The sequence below is a fragment of the Bos indicus x Bos taurus genome, chromosome X (genome assembly GCF_003369695.1).
Source record: "Bos indicus x Bos taurus breed Angus x Brahman F1 hybrid chromosome X, Bos_hybrid_MaternalHap_v2.0, whole genome shotgun sequence".
NCBI classification, from domain to species: Eukaryota; Metazoa; Chordata; class Mammalia; order Artiodactyla; family Bovidae; genus Bos; species Bos indicus x Bos taurus.
Genome location: NC_040105.1, coordinates 7804487 through 7826468, shown reverse-complemented (window position 1 = coordinate 7826468; position 21982 = coordinate 7804487). Strand labels below are relative to the sequence as shown.

At 42.5% G+C, this 21982-nt stretch overlaps 1 protein-coding gene across 3 annotated transcripts in view; it reads left to right on the top strand.

The window, feature by feature from the left end:
• MID1 (midline 1) overlaps positions 1 to 21982 on the top strand; it is a 278177-nt gene that overhangs the window by 62305 nt on the left and 193890 nt on the right. For 2 of the 3 annotated variants that reach the window (XM_027533218.1, XM_027533215.1), the window contains exon 1: positions 20952 to 21618. The exons of the other annotated variant lie outside the window; for it this stretch is intronic. The gene's annotated coding sequence lies outside the window, so the exon portion shown is untranslated. Of the gene's footprint in view, positions 1 to 20951; positions 21619 to 21982 lie in introns of those variants that run through there. 3 annotated transcript variants of the gene reach the window in all.

Genomic DNA, 21982 nt, shown 5'->3' with positions numbered 1-21982 from the left:
TTATATATATATATATATATATATATATATATATATATATGCATTCTTTGTTTATATTTTCCATTACGGTTTATCATTGTTGTTGTTGTTCAGCCACTGAGTTGTGTTTGACTCTTTGTGATGCCATGGACTATAGCACACCAGGCTTCCTCTTCCTTCACCATCTCCTGGAGTTTGCTCAAACTCACGTTTGTTGAGTCAGTAATGTCATCCAACCATCTCATCCTCTACTGTCCCCTTCTCCTCCTGCCCTCAATCTTTCCTAGCATCAGGGTCTTTTCCAATGGGTTGACTCTTTGGAGGTGGCCAAAGTATTGGAGCTTCAGCTTCAGCATCAGTTCTCCCAATAAATATTCAGGGTTGATTTCCTTTAGGATTGACTGGTTTGATCTCCTTGCTGTCCAAGGGACTCTCAAGGGTCTTCTCCAGCACCACAATTCAGTTCAGTCACTCAGTCGTGTCTGACTCTTTGCAACCCCATGAATTGCAGCACGCCAGGCCTCCCTGTCCACAATTAGAAATCATTAATTCTTTGGCACTCAGCCTTCATTATGATTTATCCTAGGATACTGAATATAGTTCCTTGGGCTATAGAGTAGGTCCTTGGTATTTATCCATCCAATATATAAAACATCTGCTAAACCCAACCTCCCAGTCCATCCCTCTCCCAACCCCCTCCAACTTGGAAAAACACTAGTCTGTTTTCTATACCTGTAATTCTGTTTCTGTTCAGTAGATAAGTTCCTTTGTGTCATATTTTAAATTCTACATATAAGAGATATCATACGGTATTTGTATGTCCATAGCAGCACTATTCACAATAGCCAAGACATGGAAACAACCTAAATGTTCATCAACAGATGAATGGATAAAAAAGAAGTGGTACATATATACAGTGGAATATTACTCAGCCATAAAAAGGAATGAAATAATGCCATTTGCAGCAACATGGATGCAAATAGAGATTATCTTACTTGTGAAGTAAGTCAGAAAGAGAAAGACAAATACAGTATAACTTATATGTGAAATCTAAAATAAGGCACAAATGAATTTATTCACAAAACAGAATCACAATGTGATTTCCATGGGCAGACAAGGTGATTCATGCTTTCATTGTTGAATTAAAGACACTGAAGTTCAGAGAGTTTGACTTGCCTGAGATACACAAGAAACAGGCATGGTGTAGTCCACTTACACTTTTTTAGATGTGTGAGCATTAAAATAGAATATTTGGTAATGGGATGTATTTGCCCGCAGCTTCAGGGATCCTATTGTCTTTTATTAGTTGCACTGATTAATTTAAAAACACATCTGAAAACATGCCATCAATAAAATTAAAACTGGTTTTAGAAACTATAATTGGAAGAAATAAGGTGCAGAGGCATAGGGCAGGCCCATGTGCAAGTATTTTGGGGCGGAGGCCAGACCTCCGAGATTCAGAGAGAGGGCAAGCTCTGAGCCCTTCTGAAGGTCATTTGGAGCTACCTGTCACTGTTTCTGAGCCACTGTTTCCTAGTCCATATCTGGAATGCACAAGTAAGTTACAGTCTGGAATGTCATCAATGATAGTGAGAAACCAACATTTGCACACTTGTGATGAGTTTGTTTTGTTTTGTTTTACTTTTAAGGACTCCTCTGCCTTGGATGTTTTGAAAGGCAACTTTTTATTAAACTGAAGTATGGTTGATTTACAATGCTGTGTTAAGTTTAGGTAGACAACAAAGTAATTCAGATTTATTTTTTTCAGAGTATTTTCCATTATAGGTTATTACAAGATACTGAATATTGTTCCCTGTGTTATATAGTAAATCCTTGTTGCTTATCTATTTTATATGTAGTAGTGTGTATCTGTTAATTCCATAGTCCTAACTTATCCCTCCCTTCTCTTTCCCCTTAGGTAACCATAAGTTTGTTTTCTATGTCTGTGACTCTCCTGTTTTGTCTAAAGGTTCATTTGTCTTATTTTTTAGATTCCACATGTAAGTCATATGGTATACTATTTGTCTCTGTCTGGCTTAATCTCTGGAGAAAGAAATGGCAACCCATTCCAGTATTCTTGCCTGGGAAATCCCATGGACAGAGAAGCCTGGAAGGCTACAGTCCATGGGGTCTCAAGAGTTGGACATGACTTAGCAACTAAACCACCACCAGTTTATCTATTAAAAAAAATAATAATTTCTTGGTCTATCCATGTTGCTCCATATGGCATTGTTTCATTATTTTTTATGGCTGAGTAATATTCTATTGTATACAGGTACCACATCTTCTTTATCTATGTTGGGGGGAATTAGATTGCTTCCATGTCTTAGCTGTGGTAAATAGTGTGGCACCCCACTCAAGTACTCTTGCCTGGAAAATCCCATGGATGGAGGAGCCTGGAAGGCTGCAGTCCATGGGGTCGCTAAGAGTCAGACATGACTGAGCAACTTCACTTTCACTTTTCACTTTCATGCATTGGAGAAGGAAATGGCAACCCACTCCAGTGTTCTTGCCTGGAGAATCCCAGGGACGGGGGAGCCTGGTGGGCTGCCGTCTATATGCTCGCACAGAGTCAGACACGACTGAAGCGAGTTAGCATGCATGCATGCATGAACACTGGGGTACATGTATATTTTCAAATTAGAGTTTTCATCTTTTCTGGATATATGCCCAGGGATGGGATTGCTGGATCATACTGTAGCTCTATTTTTACTTTTTTTTTTTTTTTTAAAGAAACCTGTTTTCCATAGTGGCCACACTAATTTATATTCCTACCAATAATGTCAGAGTAATCTAAAGGGAATTTTCAATTGATGCATCCTTTGTTCTGATTTTCTCAGCAAAGGCTTCAGCATACCTGCACATTCCACAGAAGGAAGAACACAGGCTATGTACCCAAATTAGGGATGGAGAAAGTGAGGCACGGTAGAAACCAAGTCATATGATGTTTACAAGCGGAGTTACACAAGTGACCATTCAGTGTTTTCATTGTTTCAATAGTCATGTCATCATAATACAAGACATGATTTGTTGGTGTTTATTACATGCTGCATTCTCATAGTTCTCTGATTAAGAGCATGTTCTCAGGGGCTAGTCAGCCTAAGTGCATCAACAAGGATCTCTGCCTTCTTAGCTTTGTGACCTTGGCAAGACACTTCTCTTCTCTGTGCCTCAGTTTTCTCTCAGAAAGTGGGGATAGTAACATAAGTGCCTATACTCCTAGGGGCAAAGGATAATTCAGCAGGCTTACAAGTACTTGGCATTACCATCTGAGCCACCAGGGAAGTCCAGTGAGTACTTGAAGTGAAGTCACTCAGTCGTGTCCAACTCTTTGCGACCCCATGGACTGTAGCCTACCAGGCTCCTCTGTCCATGGGATTTTCGAGGCAAGAACACTGGAGTGGGTTGCCATTTCCTTCTCCAGGGGATCTTCCCGACCCAGGGATTGAACCTGGGTCTCCCGCATTGTAGGCAGACTCTTTACCGTCTGAGCCACCAGGGAAGCCCTTGTGTGTGTGTATGTAACTGATTCTCTTTCCTGTACACCTGAAAATAACACTCAGATTGTCACACTGAGTGAAGGTGAAAGTGAAAGTTACTCAGTCGTGTCCAACTCTTTGCGACCCCATGGACTATACAGTCCATGGAATTCTCCAGGCAAGAATACTGGAGTGGGTAGCCTTTCCCTTCTCCAAGGGATCTTCCCATCTCAGGGGTCGAACCCAGGGCTCCTGCATTGCGGGTGGATTCTTTACCAGCTGAGCCACCAGGGAAGCCCTTGTGAGTACTTAGTAAAAGTTAAATAACATTAACTGTAAACAAATCACTTCATTCAAACACAACAACTTTGAGGGAGAATAAGCAGATGGGCCATATTCAGTTACTAAGTGTCAGAGTTGATATTTGGACTGAGGCTGTTTCCAGCATCAGTGCTCCTAGCCAGTGTGCTATACTGTGTTGAATGGGATTAATAAGCCAAGTATTTATAGGCAGTGGTTTTTTCCATGTGTAGCATAAGCTTTTTGGCTTTGTTCACATATCCCTGGACCTTCTTTCTTTGTGGACAATGGATATTACACTGCCTCCAGACTTCCTCCTCCCATAGGAGACTGAGGCAGAGGGGTGGCCCCTTCTCCCCACAGCTCCCCGTGACAGCCTTCTGTCATCTCAGTCAATGGTGACTTCATTTTTCTAGTTGTGTCAGCAAAGAAGTTGGAAGTCATCCTAGTCTCCTCTATCTGACACATTCACTCTGCAAATCACATTGGCTCGACCTTCACAATCACCATCAAGAGTCTAGCCAGGTCTTCCCCCCTCCACTGCCATACCCATCAAGTTCACCACCATCTCTTACCTCGTTGACCACAAGAGCATCCTCAAGGACTTTGCTTCTGCCAACAGGCTACCATCCTCTCATCAGTCACATTGAATGCTACAAAGTCAGCAGGCTGTCATCACTTCTTGGCTCCAAACCATCCAAGCCTCCCCATCTTTCTCCAAAGGAGACCCACAGCTCTTCCTATGATCTGCTGCTGTGTCGCTTCAGTCATGTCTGACTCTGTGCAACCCCATAGACGGCAGGCCACCAGGCTCCCCCGTCCCTGGGATTCTCCAGGCAAGAACACTGGAGTGGGTTGCCATTTCCTCTGCCAATGCATGAAAGTGAAAACTGAAAGTGAAGTCACTCAGTTGTGTCTGACTCTGATCTACTAGACCCAAAATGACCCACAAACACTACTCTCCCAACACACTTACACATACTCACTCAGACACATTCCTAAAGCCCTAGTTCCTACTGTAGTGGGAAGGGGGACCCCTTTCAGACCCCAAGAGTGGGCTCTTGTCTAACACTCAGAAACAGATTATCTGAGGAGACACATGTGCTGACAAAGAAAGAGACATTACTGGGAAGGGGCACCCAGGTGGAGAGCAGCAGGATAAGGGAAACCATGAGGACTGCTCTGCCACATGGCCCAAAGTCTTGGATTTTATGGTGATAGGGTCAGTTTCTGACTGTCTCTGGACAATCATTCTGACTCAGGTTCCTTCCTGGTGGTGCGCACGTTGCTCAGCCAAGATGGATGCGAGCAAAGAGGCTTCTAGGAGGTGGTAGGACACATGGCGTCTCCTTTTGACCTTTCCTGAACTCTTCCAGTTGGTGGTGGCTTATTAGTACTATGTTCCTTACCAGGACCTCCTGCTGTAAAATAACTCACACAAATGGTTACTATGGAGCCTGAGCAGGCTGGACAATTTCAGTCCATGTTTCCCGGAACACTACTGCTTTCCCCCTTACCCACTCCAGCCACCACAGGCTCCTTGGCTTGGCTTTGCCCTGGCCTCAGAGCTTCTGCACTCAATGTTCCCTCTGCCTGGACAACTCTGCCCCATCCATAGTCATAGCTGAAAGTATTTCTTCCTTTCACTTCCTTAGAACTCTTCTCAAATATCACCCTGTAACATATCAACTTTCCTACACCACCCAACCAGCACTCCCTATCCGCCTTTCCCCATCACCATCAGAGCCACTTTACATTTATTTGTTGATTGATCTCTGTCTCCCTCCACTAGAAGATATGCTCATGAGGGCAGCTTTCAGCCTGTCTGCACCTTTCTGCCTGCCCGTCCACCACTTGGAACAATGTCCGACACACAGTAGGCACTCAATAAATACTTGTTGAGTGGTTGTTTGGCCGTTTGAGCATAAGAAAGGTGTACCAGTGCATGTTTGTTAGCATAAGGTTGATGTGTGCCAACCTCAGCCTCTTTTTCTTATAGGAGGTCCTTGTCTTTACACTTGAGAATTCTGGATGCCCTGAGAGTAATAAAAATCAATTCATAGAGTGCTACAGATACTATATGTTGCTAATGAAATCAATGGTTAAAGCATTGATTGTTAACTTTAACATGGTTAAAGTACAGGTTGACTTTGAATAAGAAAAAAAATGCTTCGTGGACTGCATTCCTAACTATGGAAATGAATCACAGGAATGCATTCCATTGAGAAAGCCATTGGGGAATTCTGAATAGAGAAGGGAAACCTCATTCACAGTTCTAAAGAAATAGCCATTAAATCTACCTACATCCTGCCCTTCATAGCACAACAGCAACATCTTTTTCCATGAGAGATCTCCCACCAGTAGACATATATATGGGTTTTCCCGTAACTTCAAATGTTCAGATGAATACTGTCTAAATTTAGAGAACCATTGACGGTAAATACAAATCATGGAAGTGCTTCCTCCGTTTGATTTCAAATGTGATGGTAAACTCCTAGCTTATCTTGAAGGCAGTATGACAGGTGGATCTGGACCAGGGTGGCAGCATTGTGCCAGGAAGAGCACAGGTTTTGGCATCAGAGAGGTGTGTTCCAAATTCCCATATACAACAGTAAACTGGCTTCATCATCAAGAGGGTCTGATGCATCACTGGTCCATGACAGATGAGGGATCCTTTCATTTCCTCCCCTTTCCCTCAGCATAAATACTCATGACATAGCTTGTATCCACTTTTTAATTTAAGATTTAAAGACCTCTTGAGTGTTAAATCACTTCAGTCGTGTCCAACTCTTTTCAACCCCATGGACGGTAGCCTGCGAGGTTCCTCTGTCCATGGGATTCTCCAGACAAGAATGCTGGAGTGGATTGCCATGCCCTCCTTTAGGGGATCTTCCTGACCCAGGGATCAAACCTGTGTCTCTTATGTCTTCTGAATTGGCCACTAGTGCCACCTGGGAAGGCTGTAAGACCTCTTAGTGTGTGGTCTATCAGCAGGTTTTCAGTTCAGTTCAGTTCAGTCACTCAGTTGTGTCCAACTCTTTGCGACCCCATGAATCACAGCAGGCCAGGCCTCCCTGTCCATCACCAACTCCCGGAGTTCACCCAGACTCACGTCCATCGAGTCAGTGATGCCATCTAGCCATCTCATCCTCTGTTGTCCCCTTCTCCTCTTGCTCCCAATCCCTCCCAGCATCAGAGTCTTTTCCAATGAGTCAACTCTTCGCATGAGGTGGCCAAAGTACTGGAGTTTCAGCCTTAGCATCATTCCTTCCAAAGAAATCCCAGGGCTGATCTCCTTCAGAATGGACTGGTTGGATCTCCTTGCAGTCCAAGGGACTCTCAAGAGTCTTCTCCAACACCACAGTTCAAAAGCATCAATTCTTCAGCACTCAGCCTCCTTCACAGTCCAACACTCACATCTATACATGCCCACAGGAAAAACTATAGCCTTGACTAGACGGACCTTTGTTGGCAAAGTAATGTCTCTGCTTTTGAATATGCTATCTAGGTTGGTCATAACTTTCCTTCCAAAGAGTAAGCGTCTTTTAATTTCATGGCTGCAGTCACCATCTGCAGTGATTTTGGAGCCCAAAAATATAAAGTCTGACACTGTTTCCACTGTTTCCCCATCTATTTCCCATGAAGTGATGGGACCAGATGCCATGATCTTCGTTTATTGAATGTTGAGCTTTAAGCCAACTTTTTCACTCTCCACTTTCACTTTCATCAAGAGGCTCTTTAGTTCCTCTTCACTTTCTGCCATAAGGGTGGTGTCATCTGCATATCTGAGGTTATTGATATTTCTCCCAGCAATCTTGATTCCAGCTTGTGCTTCTTCCAGTCCAGCGTTTCTCATGATGTACTCTGCATATAAGTTAAATAAGCAGGGTGACAATATACAGCCTTGACTTACTCCTTTTCCTATTTGGAACCAGTCTGTTGTTCCAGTTCTAACTGTTGCTTCCTGACCTGCATACAGATTTCTCAAGAGGCAGGTCAGGTGGTCTGGTATTCCCATCTCTTGAAGAATTTTCCACAGTTTATTGTGATCCACACAGTCAAAGGCTTTGGCATAGTCAATGAAGCAGAAATAGATGTTTTTCTGGAACTCTTTTGCTTTTTCCATGATCCAGTGGATGTTGGCAATTTGATCTCTGGTTCCTCTGCCTTTTCTAAAACCAGCTGGAACATCAGGAAGTTCATGGTTCACGTATTGCTGAAGCCTGGCTTGGAGAATTTTGAGCATTACTTTACTAGCGTGTGAGATGAGTGCAATTGTGCGGTAGTTTGAGCATTCTTTGGCATTGCCTTTCTTTGGGATTGGAATGAAAACTGACCTTTTCCAATCCTGTGACCACTGCTGAGATTTCCAGATTTTCTGGCATATTGAGTGCAGCACTTTCACAGCATCATCTTTCAGAATTTGAAATAACTCAACTGCAATTCCATCACCTCCACTAGCTTTGTTCTTAGTGATGCTTTCTAAGGCCCACTTGACTTCACATTCCAGGATGTCTGGCTCTAGGTGAGTGATCACACCATCGTGATTATCTGAGTTGTGAATTTTAAATTCCTTTAATTAGGTTAGATTAATTTGCCAGGTTGAAGAGAAGTGTCACCAGTAGGTTGGTTTCTAAAAGATGCCCATAAGAAAATGATCTTTTCCCCTCATAGAGACAGTTCAGGAAAAATATCAGTAAGTCTTTTTGATACAACATAGATAATACTCCAAACAGGAGTATAGCTATCTTGTTCATTATATTATGTTATTTAAGTCACTCCCATTAAAATGATTTCAAATAACAACACTGTTTACAAAATAGGCAATATAAGTCCTTCTTTTTGTAAATTAATAAGTTAAAGGAGAAATATAATGAAGCCCCATTTGAATGCAGTTTCTTGAACATTTAGAGCTCTTTAATAAATATGGAGAAAGCTAAGGCACTGATACTCAATTTTTTTTTTCTTGCTACAGCTCAATATTTTTATCCTGCATCAGAGGATGAGTATAGGAAAGGCTATCTCAGTACGTGTGACTTTTCATAAGTGGTTTCCAGCAGAGGAAAATCTCGTGATAAGCTGTCTAGTTATAAAGAAATAAGGGTAAATATTATTTCCTTGGCTATTAAAATAGAGTAAAAAGATACCCTGATCTGTGTCTAGCAAAGGAAAGAGATATGTAAACCATGATTCTTAAGTAGTTTTCATCTTTACCATCATCTTGAAGCCAGTGTTGATATTATATGTGAAGTGGGAGAGGGCTTTCATCAGTCAGAAAACAATACAGCAATTTTAGCCATCTTTCTGTACATCTGAGAAGTGCCAATCTAAAGGATAATGCATTGTCTTTGTACAAGCAAGGAGCGCAAATCCTGCTCAAAGCTTCTTTTGATTAAAATTTCTATTCGCCTTCTCTCCATGTGATTATCGATGAACCAGCCTGATTTGCCTGCTTCTAACATATGCAAACTGAGATCTGATTCACAAACTTAATTTTTTTTTAATCTCTAAGGTTAATTTAAGAATCAGCCTCTGGCATTAATATGTTAAAGGTTTGAGAGATTAATCCTTTTCATATATGAGACAAGTAAGAAATCATTTTCATGTATAAGAAAAATAGCAGATAAAAGAATAAGGAATAAAATGGTAATAATAGGAAGAACAGTAGGCAGATATTCCTAGCCATACTTAAGCCCACAAAAAAAAACCAAAAAGGATTTAAATTGAGTGATGCCAATTAGGAGTAAGAAGAAAATGTGGGTTTTAATTAGCCTAATGAATTATTTAGGCATCTGAGTTATAGAATCTTCATTCCTGGAGCTCAAGAAGAATGTTAGTTGAAAACAGTTTAGATTAGGGCTAATATATATGATTCTTGTTACATGTGGCAAATCAGTCATAAACTCTGAGCACATTAAATCTGTGGTGGGAGAAAGAGGAAATGGCAATCAGATCTTATGCGCATCATATGATGACATTGCACCTGGGGTTCAGAATTGGCCAGAGGGTGCGTAACTTCTCTAAAGCTTTACTCTGACTCTGGTCAACTACGGGCTGCTGCTGCTGCTAAGTCACTTCAGTTGTGTCTGACTCTGTGCGACCCCATAGACGGCAGCCCACCAGGCTCCACCATCCCTGGGATTCTCCAGGCAAGAACACTGGAGTGGGTTGCCATTTCCTTCTCCAATGCATGAAAGTGAAAAGTGAAAGTGAAGACGCTCAGTCATGCCTGACTCTTAGTGACCCCATGGACTTCAGCCTACCAGGCTCCTCCATCCATGGGATTTTCCAGGCAAGAGTACTGGAGTGGATTTCCATTGCCTTCTCCCCAACTATGGGCTAGATAATCATAAAATATTGTTAGTTTACAAGAAGTGAATTTGAGGACAAGAAATTGAGTTAATAACCAGTGAGTATCTTTTTGTTTATTTTTAATTAGTTTTAATTTTTATTAAAGTAAGACATGTTCAAAGTATAAATATATTAAAGACTTTAAGTGAAAAACAGCAATTCCTACCCCATCCCACTCCTTTCTAGGAGTAATCACTTTCAATTTGTAAATTTCCTTGGTATGTACTTTCACATTTTCCATTATGTACTTTTACTATTTCTTGGTTTATGAATTTTAGACATTAACATCCTACATACATCAAAAGTGAATTACCTCTCATATATCCCCACCCCAGTCCCTCCTAATATAATCATTTTGGTTAGGGATTTGTGTTCATCTAGTAACACAAATTCCAAAACATTGGCTCAAACAAATTCACAGTTTATTTTTCTCACAGAATATGAAGTTCAGGGCTCATTAGGAGACTCCCAAGATGCAATCAGCAATCCAAGATCCTTCTATCTTTCCTGTTTTCCACGTTTCCCATCTATTGCATCCTCATGTTTACAGAATGGTCCCCCTATGTCAAGCATTGCAGTCCTACTCCTGGTGAGGAAGTCTTGGAAGGGCAAAGGGCATACAGTGTGTGTTTCCTTTAAGGAATTTTCCTAGACGTCTTACACAGCCGCTTCTATTAAAATTCCATAGGCCCTAAAAGTTTCACATGACCACTCACACCTGCAAGGGAGGCTGGGAAATGTTCTTCAGCTGAACACATTTCTGGCCCCAAATACACTGAACTTCTGTTGGAAAGAAACAAGAAGATGAATATTGGATTGATTACCAGTAGTCCCTGCCACATGTAATGCTGTGCTTCCTTTTTTGAGCATTCTTTCATTTATCCTAGAGTTAATAATGGCCTCACCTTTAGCTTAGATTTATAGATACCTGTTGATCTTCAATGTGATCTATCAGTGTCATTTTCTTCCCTGGTAACCTACCTCCAAGAGTCTTCCATCCTCCTAGTACAGTTTATTTACTTATCTATTTTTAAATGTTTTCTTTGGCTCTACCAGGTCTTCCCAGGTGGTTCAGTGGTAAAGAATCTGCCTTCCAGGTTTGATCCCTGGGTTGGGAACATTCCCTGGAGGGGGAAATGGCTACCCACTCCAGTATTCTTGCCTGGAGAATCCCATAAACGGAAGCTTGGAGGGCTACGGTCCATGGGGTCATAAAGATTCGGACACAACTTTTAAACTGACCACCCCCCCCCCCATACACACACACACTCCAGTCTTAGTTGCAGCACAATTCCGAGAACATTTTCATTGACTAATTGATCCTATCCTCTGTACTAGTTGTTAGAAGGGATATACAACAGGATCTTCATCTTTGTTGCAGCATGCAGGATCTTTACTTGTGGCAAGTGAACTCTTGGTTGCAACATGTAAGATCTAGTTCCTTTACTAGAAATAGAACCTGGGCCCCTGCATTGGGAGTGCTGAGTCTTAGCCACGGGGCCACCAGCCACCAGGGAAGTCCCCTCCTGGTACAGTTTAGCGCTGGGCTTTTCTAAGACTGCTGCATCTATCCTCCTAGACTTTATTGTCTTTGTGTTGGTTTCTGTCTTCTGAGTCCCATTGTCTTATTTTTCTTGGTTATTTCCCTCCTTGTGTGAAAATGTATCTTGGAGTAGATTCCAATGAAAGAATACATGGGATGCAAAAATGTTGAGTCTTTCTATGAAAATAATTGCATTCTATCCTGACATTTGATGAATAGTATAACTTGGTATACAATCATCAGTTGCAAATCATTTTATTACAGAATTGTATAGCTCTTACTTTCTACTGTTGCAGTTGATACATGTATAATAAATGTATTAGAAAATTTAATTATTTAGAAAGAAAAGGGCCTTCTATATTAGTGGTTTTATTTATTTTTAAAATTAATTAATTTATTTTAATTGGAGGCTAATTATTTTAGGATATTGTAGTGGTTTTTGCCAAACATTGACATGAATCAGCCATGGGTGTACATGTGTTCCCCATCTTGGACCCCCCTCCCACCTCCCTCCCCATCCCATACCTCAGGGTCATCCCACTTCTCCAGCCCTGAGCACCCTGTCTCATGCATCAAACCTGGACTTTAAAATTATTATTACTATTATTAGCAACAATTCCAAGAACATTTTTTATTGACTAATTGATCCTATCCTCTGTACTAGTTGTTAGAAGGGATATACAACAGTCCCTTGGCTAGGCTATAGTACAGTTATTCAGTGAAACGAATCTAGGTGTTGCTATGAAGGTATTTTGTAGACTTAGGTAACATGTATAATTGGTTGACTTTAAGTAAAGGAGATTATCTTTGATAGTGTTGCTGGGCTTCGTCCAATCAGTTGAAGGCTGTAAGAGCAAAACTGAGGTTTCTCCGAGGAAGAAGAAATTTTGCCTGAAAACTGTAAATTCAGCTCCTGTCCACGTGCCCTATGAATGTCAGACTTACCAGTACTCAATCATGTAAGTCTAGTACTTGTAATACATTTTAATATATATGTTAAATATCCCATTGGTTCTGATTCACTGGAGAACTCAGACTGATTAGGACCTCAATGACCTCAGTAACTAGAAAAGGGGTTAATAAGACAAGTCAAAAATACTCTATTACAATAATTTTTCTCTTACAAATTTAAATGTAAGATTATAGTTTTTTTAAAAAAAGTAGATGATTGAGAAATTGAAGAATTACTCTTGAGAAGATATGATGTTGACATGAGGCAGAAGGTTGAGTTGGGAGTGTAGAGAATTTTTGACAGTGGGAGGGTTACACAAAAACCATTGCTACATTCATACATAAATCTTTATCAGATCACTAAGAGGAAGATAATGACGGATCAGTCTTATTTAATCACCAAAAACTAAACAGTGTCAAAATAGTTCACCTCTAACAGCATAGAATTATTAAATGGTAAGTTATACTTAAAATTTTAAGATAACATGGATTGCTTTAACTCGTTAATTTTCAAGTGATGAAATATCAAAAGCTCAATTTATTCAAAAGCTTGACTGGTGACTATCTGAAAGTCTGCCCTTTAGGATACATTCTCCTAAAAATTTCCTCATGGTGTCTTATTCTGTTCTGTATCCACAGATTTCTCCCTTTCTTTTCAGCCTGTCATCCAAATTCATGCTGTAAGCAATAGTTGCAAAAAACTTTCCCATATATGTTTTCATTTGTCTTAGTCCATTTGAACTGCTGTAAGAAAGTACCATAGAGTTTGTGGTTTCTAAACAACAGAAATATATTTCTCACAGTTCTAGAGGCGAGGGGTTCCAAGTTCAATGTTCTGACAGATTCTGGTGTCAAAGAAGCCTACTTCCTGCTCCAGATGGCCGCTGTCTTCTGTGTCCTCACATGGTGGAAGGGGCAAGAAGAGACCTCTCTGGGATCTTTTTAATAAGGGCACAAATCCCATGCTTGAGGGTTCCTCTAAGGTTAGGATTTCAACATATGACTTTGTAGAGGGACATGAATATTCAGTCCATAATTTGCCCAACTGTCCTGAAAACCCCTGAGCTCAAAGATGTCATCTGGTTTACCTGACAGCTATCAGCCAGTTCTGTGGCCACATGCTTTGTCGCTCAGTCATGTCCAACTCTTTGCAACCCCATAACTGTAGCCCACCAGGCTCCTCTGCCCATGGGATTCTCCAGGCACGAATACTGGAGTGGGTTGCCATTTCCTTCTCCAGGGGATCTTCCCAATCCAGGAATCAAACCGGAGTCTCCTGCATTGCAAACAGATTATTTACCGTTTGAGCCACCACGGAGGTCAACTCCAAGAATGGATTCCAAATTGTATTTGTAACCCATGCTTTCCTGTAAGAAAGCCTTCTTCAGCAATCAGTGCAAAGAAATAGAGGAAAACAACAGAATGGGAAAGACTAGAGATCTCTTCAAGAAAATTAGAGATACCAAGGGAACATTTCATGCAAAGATGGGCTCAATAAAGCACAGAAATGGTATGGAACTAACAGAAGCAGAAGATATTAAGAAGAGGTGGCAAGAATACACAGAAGAACTGTACAAAAAAGATCTTCATGACCAAGATAATCACGATGGTGTGATCACTCACCTAGAGCCAGACATCCTGGAATGTGAACTCAAGGGGGCCTTAGAAAGCATCACTATGAACAAAGCTAGTGGAGGTGATGGAATTCCAGTGGAGCTATTTCAAATCCTGAAAGATGATGTTGTGAAAGTGCTGCACTCAATATGCCAGCAAATTTGGAAAACTCAGCAGTGGCCACAGGACTGGAAAAGGTCCGTTTTCATTCCAATCCCAAAGAAAGGCAATGCCAAAGAATGCTCAAACTACCACACAATTGCACTCATCTCACACGCTAGTAAAGTAATGCTCAAAATTCTCCAAGCCAGGCTTCAGCAATATGTGAACCGTGAACTTCCAGATGTTCCAGCTGGTTTTAGAAAAGGCAGAGGAACCAGAGATCAAATTGCCAACATCCACTGGATCATGGAAAAAGCAAAAGAGTTCCAGAAAAACATCTATTTCTGCTTTATTGACTATGCCAAAGCCTTTGACTGTGTGGATCACAATAAACTGTGGAAAATTCTTCAAGAGATGGGAATACCAGACCACCTGACCTTCCTCTTGAGAAATCTGTATGCAGGTCAGGAAGCAACAGTTAGAACTGGACATAGAACAACAGACTGGTTCCAAATAGGAAAAGGAGTACGTCAAGGCTGTATATTGTCACCCTGCTTATTTAACTTATATGCAGAGTACGTCATGAGAAACGCTGGACTGGAAGAAGCACAAGCTGGAATCAAGATTGCCAGGAGAAATATTAATAACCTCAGATATGCAGATGATACCACCATTATGGCAGAAAGTGAAGAGGAACTAAAGAGCCTCTTGATGAAAGTGAAAGTGGAGAGTGAAAAAGTTGGCTTAAAGCTCAACATTCAGAAAACTAAGATCATGGCATCTGGTCCCATCACTTCATGGGAAATAGATGGGAAAACAGTGGAAACAGTGTCAGACTTTATATTTTTGGGCTCCAAAATCACTGCAGATGGTGATTGCAGCCATGAAATTAAAAGATGCTTACTCCTTGGAAAGAAAGTTATGACCAGCCTAGATGGGTTTGGATATTCAAAAGCAGAGACATTACTTTGCCAACAAAGGTCCATGTAGTCAAGGCTATGGTTTTTCCAGTGGTCATGTATGGATGTGAGAGTTGGACTGTGAAGAAAGCTGAGTGCCGAAGAATTGATGCTTTTGAACTGTGGTGTTGGAGAAGACTCAAGAGTCCCTTGAACTTCAAGGAGATCCAACCAGTCCATTCTGAAGGAGATCAGTCCTGGATGTTCTTTGGAAGGAATGATGCTGAAGCTGAAACTCCAGTACTTTGGCCACCTGATGCGAAGAGTTGACTCATTGGAAAAGACTCTGATGCTGGGAGGGATTGGGGGCAGAAGGAGAAGGGTATGACAGAGGATGAAATGGCTGGATGGCATCACTGACTCGATGAACGTGAGTCTGAGGGAACTCCAGGAGTTGGTGATGGACAGGGAGGCCTGGCGTGCTGCGATTCATGGGGTCACAGAGTTGGACACGACTGAGGGACTGAACTGAACTGAACCCATGCATGTGGTATGTCACGGTGCTCTGGTTAATCAAGTGACAGAAACTAACTTAATGAATGCTTGTACCCAGTGAGTAGCAACTTGTTTCTTTTTTATGACATCCTAGAAGACCTATAGGTGGGGTTTTCGTTTCTTATTTTTAATTTCTTTTTCTAAGTAGGGACTCGTGTCACTGTCCATGTAAATCACCTTCGCTAATCACCTCAACCTTTCATGGCTGCCATAAGTATACAACTGGATTTCTGGAACTTCTGAGGGAGAATAAAGTCTTTCCATAGGCCCTCAGGACTGTGCCCTTGCATCAGGCATTTCCCAGGTGACTGAATTAGACACCTTCAGCTAGGTTTTCATTGACTTCTGATGTGTCCTGATACATATTTCAATAAACTAGAGGAAGTTACTAATAGTCGACCATTTTTTACATACACATATTCCCATATCCTTTGACCTAACAGAACACTGAAAGAGGTGGCACCATTACCGCTAATTGTCCTCTCGGGTGTCACCCCAATGTCCATCCATGTCTAGTAGGGCCTGTCCAGGATCACTGGCCCAGGAATTCATGTTGTGTTTGCTGTAGAGGTCTGTTTATATGACCAAACCTGCACTAAACTACACAGGATTACCACCTCAGCTGCTGTCTTAAGAAAGATCTGCTAAGACTACCTCATCCCTTCAGCTGATGTTTGCAAATGCTGTTAATCACAGACCAAGAACAGAACATCCGAACCTTTAGTGAAGCGTGTTTCTTTCTTTGCTTCAATTTACTTGCTTATGCTGTTTCCAATAAGTGGATCTTATGCTCACTTAATGGATGACCCCTAAAGTGCCGTTTATTGGATTTGAAATGTTGAAGAAGTCTGTTTATTGGTAAATGAAAAAGTAGACTTCATTTATTTACATTGTTCCCTTTTCTTAAGAGTTTTAGGGATGATTTCTGGAGATAACATATTTTATAACACAAAGCAGGGTAGGGACTTCCCTGGTGGTCCAGTGGTTAAGCTCTGCGCTTCTAATGCCTGGGGTACAGGCTTGATCCCTGGTCGGGGAACTAAGATCTCTCATGCTGTGCCACGTGGGCAAAACATAAAAAAGAAATTAAAAAAAAAAACTTTTTTAAAAAAGCAAAGTAATTCTCACTTCAAACACTTAAGTTTAATTCCTGTAGCAATTGGTCCTGATCAGACCTTTGGTTTTTTAACTTTGCTTCAACGATCCTGTCTGTTCTTATATTTTGGTGCAGATGAAATGGTGCATATTTGTAAAGTGCCTGGCAACATGCTTGGCTCATAGTAGATACTTACAAGGAGTGTTTGTTAAAAACACCCCTGTAGGCATTCCTGTCCTTCTGCATAATGAGAAGATGGAAGAGAGAACTAGCAACCCATCATGGTATCTCTTACTGGTGGAAGTGCCCTTTTTTTTGGTTTTTAATTGCTTTACAGTGTTATCTTGGTTTCTGCCATGCATCACCATGAATCAGCCATCAGATCAGATCAGATCAGTCACTCAGTCGTGTCTGACTCTTTGCGACCCCATGAATCGCATCAGCCAGGCCTCCCGGTCCATCACCAACTCCCGGAGTTCACTGAGACTCACGTCCATTGAGTCAGTGATGCCATCCAGCCATCTCATCCTCCGTCGTCCCCTTCTCCTCCTGCCCCCAAATTCCTCCCAGCATCAGAGTCTTTTCCAATGAGTCAACTCTTCACATGAGGTGGCCAAAGTACTGGAGTTTCAGCTTTAACATCATTCCTTCCAAAGAAATCCCAGGGCTGATGTCCTTCAGAATCAGCCATAGGTATACATATGTCCCATCCCTCTTGAACCTCCTTCCCCGCTCCCATCCCATCCGACCCCACTAGGTTGTCACAGAGCACTGGGTTGAGTTCCCTGTGTTATACAGCAAATTCCCATCAGCTGTCTGTTTCACATATGTTCATGTATATACTTCAGTGCTACTCTTGCAATTCCTCACCCCACCCCCCGCCGCTGTGTCCCTAAGTCGGTTCTCTGTGTCTGAGTCTCTGTTGAAACTGCCCTTTCATATACCTCCCAGAGATTATCGAACACATTTCTCCCAGAGACCTTGTCATCTAGAGCTGATGTTTTTTATGTAGATGCAGAACTGTGTGATGGCTTCATATAAAAATGTAGAAAATAGACTGTCTCACAAATATGTCCATGAAGCTAAGATTCTGTTTTAGGAGGCTCACCTCTTCTCTTGCACTCTGACTTTGGTTGGACATGGGAGTATTAGAATAAAGATGGTATTATGGGGACTTCCCTGGTGGTCCAGTGGTTAGGACTCAGTGCTTTCACTGCCATGGCCGCAAGTTCAATCCCTGGAGAGGGAGCAAGGTACCGCAAGCCACATGGTATGACCAAAAAATAAATTAAAATGGTATTATGCTTATTGTTTTCATAAGTGCAGGACAGATTTTGAATTATGGTAAAAATAAAAGGTAACTGTAATAGTTTAATTTGTCAAGAGATTCTTTTCCCTTTAGTAATGTGGCAGTGGCTGCAGTCCCGTTGATGTCCATAGCTCAGGAAAGCGTTTCATTCCCTTTCCACACACGTTTTGTTTGTTGACTTCCTCCTGTGCTGTTGGTGCATGGGTACAGTGAAAGTATCTGGGGTTACAAAGATGAATAGGACATCACTCTTGCTCCTGAGAGTTTTCTAGTCTCCTAGAAGAGACAGACTGAAGAAGATGTGATTACAGTGCCACATGGAAGTAAAACAGCAGAGATGTAGCATGGTTTGCTCAAGCTGGTGCTTACCGTCTCCTGGCTCAGTGTACCTCCTCTAACCTCTGTGTTTAGGGTCCTTACTGCAGAAAAGGAGGGAATATTTACACTACAAAATTTGGCAAAGGATTCAGACAAGGTGAAAAGTGGTGCTGTCCCATAGAGTAAAAATGCAGCATAATTATAAACTCTAATTTGTGAAAATATAGGCTGCTGCTGCTGCTGCTAAGTCACTTCAGTCATGTCCGACTCTGTGCGACCCCATAGACGGCAGCCCACCAGGCTCCCCCGCTCCTGGGATTCTCCAGGCAAGAACACCGGAGTGGGCTGCCATTTCCTTCTCCAATGCATGAAAGTGAAAAGTGAAAGTGAAGTCGCTCAGTCGTGTCCGACCCTCAGCGACCCCATGGACTGCAGCCTTCCAGGCTCCTCCATCCATGGGATTTTCCCCTTTCAAAGCTAAAGTTTAGATCATGACATATGTGCACCATGACTTACTTTAGGATTTTAAAGAAAAAAAATATCTGGGTGTAAGCCTGTTCCTTGGTGGCTCAGATGGTAAAGAATATGCCTGCAAGGCAGGAGACGTGGGTTCGATCCCTGGGTCGGGAAGATCCCTAGAGAAGGAAATGGCAACCCACTCCACTATTCTTGCCTGGAGTATCCCATGGACAGAGGAGCCTGGTCGGCTACAGTCCATGGGGTCGCAAAGAGCCAGACACAACTGAGTGGATAAACAACAGCAATGATGACAAATCTTGGCTTCTTTTTGTTTTTTAAAGAGCTGGTTGTTAAACATTTACCAGCATACCACTGAGTGTCTATAAACTACAGAGTGAAGAGAAGGGATTACTTTGTTTTGGGACAATTGGGGAAGCCACAAAATAGTGCTGACATTCTGACCTTGTAGGATGCAGTAGGAATGGGCCAAAGGAGAGGAAAGATGGATGAAACTTTGACAGGGCACAGAGCCTGTGAGAGGAAATCCCAACTCATATTTTCCTCGGAGGTGATGACAGCAGAAGGCAAATGCAGTCGTGAGAAGCTTCTGTTGAAGGTGATAAATAGATATGCCTTGGGACTTCACTCTGGTGATATTTAGAGGCAGCAACCCTGGGTAATTTCCTGTGTCCTGGGGCTCAGGGTATACCTAGGGCGGGAACAGGTACAGTATTTTTTTGAAGTGAATCAGAGCCCTCTGCACCAGGATAAAATGCAGATTCCCAGGCTCCTCCTCAAACCTATTGATCAAATTCCCTTGGAGTCACAGGCCCAGGGACTGGCATTTTTCACAATGTCCCCAGAAGTTTCCTGGACAGTTAAGTTGGAGAACCAGTATTTTTGTTTTGTTTTGTTTTGTTTTTGAAAACGAGTATTTCAAAGTCCATCAGTGATTCTCCATTGGGCATGATTTCTCCCTTGGTGTTGTCTGGAGACATTACTGATTGTCATGACTGTGGAAGGGTTCCTTGTATCTGGTGGCCTGAGGCCAGAGACACTGCTCGACATCCCCCAGTGCACAGCACAGCACCCCCCAACAGAGAATGATCTGACCCCAAATGTCAATAGGGTTGAGGCTCAGAAACCCTGGTTTAGGCTCTGTAGTAAATACATGAAGAGGACTGAAGTCTGGTTGTGTCACTGGGTGGTTCCTTACCTTGCTAAGGTGGGGGGCTGGAATGGGGTTATGGACCTCCATGTCCAGATATGGGGCTGCCAAGTTTTCTTGGAACCGGGCAGAGCTGACATCTACTGAATCCATTCAGATGATAGGCTGGAAGCTGCTCATTCATTGATTTGCTAAGGGTTTTGTTTTTTTTTTTTTTTCTCCCCTCTGATACCAATTTTTTTTTCTTTATTGAATTATTCTCACAAAATTTTTGCCACTTCTTTGGAAAAAGCTTTGCTCAGCTTGTGCTGGTTATTTTTCCTTTCCATCCAAAAGACAGAGTGACCTTGAGACCATATTGATTAAGAATTGAAAAGCGTTCCTGTGTATAGAAAATACAGAAAGCAAACTTTGGAAATTCTTTTTCAAAGAATTTACGTTTAAATCACAAACTTAAAACTCCAGGGTTTAAGTGTGTAAGAAGATCTCTTACTGAGATCCTGTCCAGCTTGTCTCTGAATAAGTTCATCAGATCAACCTTGTAGGTAAGGTGAACTTGAGTGAAAGGTAGACACACGTCTTTAATTTTTTTTTCTTCTTAACCAAACCTCAGTGCCTATTTTTCTAATAACAGTTTTATTTAAAATTGTGCTTTGGGCCCTTATTGGGTAAAGATTCTCATTCATTTGCCATGTTTCAGCAGACTTGTGTGCCCTTTACCATTAAGATCTGTCTCTTAGACAGATGCACAGTTCATCTATATGGAAGCGAGGTGGATGACATCCTCCGCCCCACCCCGAGTGCTGGTTTCGGTTCAGGTGTTCTGAGTAACAATTAGCTTCCCTCCCCAGTGTTCGGTGCGAGATACCCTTTTCGAAATCCGCCTGGGTCCTGCGTGTGACACTTTTCTGCTTGCAGTCGTTTTGTCCCTCTCAAATGCTTGCGTGCTTTTAGGGAGCTCTTAAAAGGCCAGGCCTTAAACTAGTTAAGCTTTGAGGCGAGCCGGAGCTGTGAGATAAGAATAGAACGCATCTTTTACTCCGGGAGCTGGGGAGGCTGTTTCCAGCTGCTTCCAGTCATTGAAATCCTGAAAGCTCTCTAATCCTCGCGGAGGCAGCCCCTCCGGCTCCCAGGGCCCACCCCCTTCTCCTGATTGGCGAGGCTCCTCCGGGGCCCCCGCCAGCCACCTACGACGTCTCTGAGACCCAATTTGAAATAAGAGCCAGGCGGTCCCCGCTTCCCTGCGCCCGACTTTTCATAGGCTGGGAAGCGAAGCTTGAGAAACTTGACGTTGTCTTGGGCAGAGTGCGTGTAGCAACAGATCAAAGGAAAAAGGGGAAGAAAACGTGTTCTCAGCTGCCTGGCGAACTCGCTGAGTTGCTTTTGTCTTGCGGGCTTCTGCTGGCTTTGGTGTTTCCCCTCGGAAGACCGCGGCGTGGCTTCCAGGCGGCTCGCTCCCTGCTGGATGGGTGATGGAACTCTAAACATGAGGCAGGTGAGCTCCGGGGGCTGCAGGGGCGGGTGGAGAGGGAGGGCGCAGCGTGGGACCCCTGGGATGTGACTCCGGAGGGCTGGCCGGATGAGCAGATGCCTGGCCGACTGATTCCATTTGGCGGAAGAACGAGGCTGCCTTTTCCTAAAGTAACCCGTGAAGCAGATCTCCTGAGGTTCCCCCCACTTCTGCCTCTAATGGGGATTGGCGATGTCAGGCAGTCATTGTAAAAGGCTTAAACGCGGTTCGTAGAACATGTAAATCACTTCCAGTTTGCGGTGGCTGGAAGGTATTGTTCGGGATCCATCTGAAGCTCTGAGCCTCTTTCCTGTGCTTTGGGTGAGAATAAAGACAACGGAATATCCTG